This window comes from Helianthus annuus, chromosome 14 (genome assembly GCF_002127325.2).
Source record: "Helianthus annuus cultivar XRQ/B chromosome 14, HanXRQr2.0-SUNRISE, whole genome shotgun sequence".
Lineage (NCBI taxonomy): Eukaryota > Viridiplantae > Streptophyta > Magnoliopsida > Asterales > Asteraceae > Helianthus > Helianthus annuus.
Genome location: NC_035446.2, coordinates 17,559,622 through 17,563,354, shown reverse-complemented (window position 1 = coordinate 17,563,354; position 3,733 = coordinate 17,559,622).

Here is a 3,733-nt window from a genome sequence, read left to right as displayed (position 1 = left end):
ATAACCTATTAGAATCCTAACGGGTCTTTAATTAAGTCTAAACTTAGACCGGTTAGTTTTAAGGAAAGATACGGTTCAAACGCACGGTTAAGCGAAGACCGGAATAGAATGTGATTTAGACCCGACAAGTTTGAAGACTTGTATGATATAGGTAATCTAACCACATTCTGGATTTTGAGATAAAAACGACAAGGTTTGACCCGTTTCGGCTAATTTATGCAAACTATTTACATAAACCGAACCGAACGCGTAATTAGTGTAACGGGTAACCGTAAGAGTCCCATACAGGTTTCCTAAGTCAATATGCTTTAATTATGTTGTGATATCAGTAGGATATCTCTCATTATGCCTAAAACGAGTTTAATCACATATTAAGCCCCGTAGGGGTATTTTGGTCATTTTAAAGATTATAAAAGAGGTTAAGTATAGTTCTGAGACTCGGGTCTGAAAGAATCAGTAGCACAATTTATTTTAACAGGTTATATCGATTGTGATAATTCTTATATGACAAAAATGGTTTTGAACCCATACTAGGTGTTTAATACGCGTAAAAAGCTATTTTAAGCGATTTCCGGGTTATACAGGAAATCTGAGTTTTCTGATCAGGTTATATAGTTCAAAATACTTTATTTATCATATAAAATCAGTAGCAATTGGATTTGTGTCAAAATATCATGTAGAACTCGTTTTATGCCCGAAAAGGGTATAATCGGTATTTACCGAGTCAAGGCCACAACCTTAGGTTATGAGCAGGTTAAAAATAATTAAAAATCTTTAAAAATCTCAGAATATTATATTACATCTGTGGGTAAAAGGTTTGGTGCCAAAAGTTGGGGTTTAGATAGGCTTTATGCTAAGTGCGCCGTTTAATTAACAAAAGCTTCTTAATTGCGCTATTTAGCATAACTCCTATTATGGACCTCGAACTGTTATGAAACTTTAGGGACATGTTTAAAAACTAGTAACAAGGATTTTTGCTCTCTCACATTTCCAAAATTCTCGTTTTATGGTCAAAAGGGCATTATGGTCAACATTGAGCAATTAACGGAAACGTGCAAATGAAATGGACAATCAACGAACCAATCACAGAGGCTTAAACCATTATGTAACTTGGCCCTAAGGAAGCTCTAAGGCATATCTAAATCATACTAAATCGGGTCAGAACTGAAGTCAAAGCAAAAGTCAAAGTTTTGCGACTTTCGGTTCCGAACCGGGTCTAAACAGAAAATTGTCGGACCAAACAAGCTTAGACCAGTTCTTATACTTATTACCAAGTTATATGAGTGATAAAATAGGTTACATGTCTTCCACATTGTTAATTATGCGTTAATTCAAAAATTAGCATTCTGTTGACTTTTTCTAAACAACTTTGACCCGACATTTGATCTGGTTAAAATGGGAATCAGAGGGTGCCTTTTTAAGGGTTTAAAGCCCACATGATTACCAACTTATAACTACCTTTGATTCAACTAAACACTGAACCATTAGTGATTAATCGCTAAGTCAAACGTTAATTACGACGGTTTGACTTCTAAGCTAATAACTAAGTAAAACTCAATTAAGGAAGGTCAAGGGTACTTACCAAGGTCTAATGTACTATTAGAGATGCTTGGGAACATGTCTTATGCTCCAGGAAGCTCCACAAATGCAGATGGAAGGTGTGATCAAAATGTTGCAACATGAGAGCCTTTTATAGTGAATTTGGTTCATTATGATCATGACAAATCATGCTACAACTGGTCATGGATCATCCATAAGTGTCCCTAGTGCCTAGGAACTGTTAGGGGTCGCCCATGAGGGTGAAAATATCTCTTTAAGTCTGTTAAAACGTTTATAACAGCCAACTGCCAACTTTCTGTCGCTGGGCACTCCTTACGGACCGTAAGGAAGGACCTTTACGGTCCGTAAGCCTTTACCAGAAGGCAAAAAATTTAACCTTCCAAGCTTCGAACAGGCAACTTGCATAGTAAGTTTTTGAGCTAGGAATTGTTAGTAGAGGCCTTTAACCCATGCTTGATCAGTTGTGTCTACCTTATCTTGCAGTATCATTGGTTTGGACAATAATGGAATTTATAAACGAAGTTTTATCGTGCATTATTTCATAGGATCCATTCTTGCAAATTTGGAATCCATTATTATTAGAAATCACCAGATTTAAAGGTATAATAGATGTTTATTATCCTATTAGGGTCTTGGGATTTATAATGAAGTCGTTCAGAGGTATAAATTAACATGTCGACATGTTCAAAATCCTGCCATACATATTCAACTAAATCCGGGTTTATAACACTTTTGTCGTACGTGACACGTGTCGTTATTGATTGAACACAAATTTTCGAGGTGTTACATCCTCACCCCCTTAAGAGAAATCTCGACCTCGAGATTTACTGAAACAACTGAGGGTATTTCTCTTTCATTGTGGATTCTACCTCCCACGTATACTTGGGACCTCTACGGGCATCCCATTTCACTTTTACAATTGGCACATGCTTCTTTTGAAGTTTCTTAACCTGTCGATCCTCGATCGACACAGGTTTTTCAACAAACTTCAAGCTCTCTTCTATGTGCACATCTGTATGTGGTATTACTAGTGATTCATCAGCGAAACACTTCTTCAGATTGCAGATGTGGAATACATTATGAATACCACTGAGCTCTTCCGGTAAATTTAACTTATAAGCAACTGATCCGACACATTCGATGACCTCGAATGGTCCTATGTATCTCGGGCTTAACTTACCTTTCTTACCAAATCGCATCACTCCCTTCCAGGGTGATACTTTAAGCAATACTTTATCCCCTACCTCAAATTTCAGAGGTTTACGCTTTAAGTCCGCGTTGCTTTTCTGCCTATCCCTGGCAGCTTTCAGGCGTTCACGAATCTGGACAATCTTGTCCGACGTTTCAAAGACTATCTCCGGTCCTGACAGTTGGACATCCCCAACTTCCGCCCAACATACAGGCGTTCTGCACTTCCTACCATACAAGGCCTCGAAAGGCGCAGCCTTGATGCTGGTATGATAGCTTTTTTTGTACGAGAACTCGATTAATGGCAGGTGGTTATCCCAATTACCACCTAAGTCAATCACACATGCACAAAGCATGTCTTCCAAGGTTTGGATTGTACGCTCACTCTGGCCGTCCGTCTGAGGATGGTAAGCCGTACTGAAATTTAAGCGCGTGCCCAAGGATTGTTGGAAACTCTTCCAAAAATGAGATGTGTATCTAGTATCTCTGTCAGAGATAATAGACACAGGTACGCCATGTAGAGATACAATCTTATCTACGTACAATTGGGCTAACATGTCGGAGCTATAGGTCTCCTTAATGGGTAGGAAATGTGCTGACTTAGTCAACCTATCAACTATCACCCATATCGTATCGTTTCCTTTCCTTGTCTTCGGCAACTTGGTGATGAAATCCATTGTCACCATTTCCCACTTCCACCCGGGAAGTTCAGGCTGTTGTAGCAAACCTGACGGCTTCTGATGTTCAGCTTTGACTTGCGCACATGTTAAACATTTAGCTACATAGGTAGCTATAGACTTCTTCAAGCCTATCCACCAAAAGCTTGCCTTCAAATCCTGGTACATCTTGTCAGCTCCAGGATGAACGTAGTATTTGGAACTGTGGGCTTCCTGGAGGATAACATCTCGAAGTCCTCCATAAACTGGAACCCATATTCGTCCATTTAACCTTAGAATTCCGTCCTTTCCATAGGATAACTGTTCTT